Below are 395 nucleotides of genomic sequence, written 5' to 3' on the forward strand. Positions count from 1 at the left end.
AAAAAAAAAGGAGAGAGAGAGAACGGTAAAAAATGGAAAATGGGCAGTACGGCTTTTAAACAGTAAAATTTTTTGAACGATACAGTCAAATAAACAGTAAAAAATAAAAAATAATAAAGAGAACGGTAAAAAATGGAAAATGAGCAGTTCGTGTTATAAATGTGTAGATTTCAATAGACGGGACCAAAAAAATGGTAATATACTCATATAAGTTAAAAAATTATTACATAAATACCTGCATACTACAATATATCAAACATTAATGCATATATATCTCATATCTCATTATAAGTTCTAAGACATATAATTGAAATACTTTTTAGCAAATACATCAGTTTGTAACTCAATTTCGGGGTTCATGCATCGATATTGAGTTGAAGGTGATATCATGAGAA

Source organism: Macadamia integrifolia, chromosome 10, assembly GCF_013358625.1.
Source record: "Macadamia integrifolia cultivar HAES 741 chromosome 10, SCU_Mint_v3, whole genome shotgun sequence".
Classification (NCBI taxonomy): Eukaryota; Viridiplantae; Streptophyta; class Magnoliopsida; order Proteales; family Proteaceae; genus Macadamia; species Macadamia integrifolia.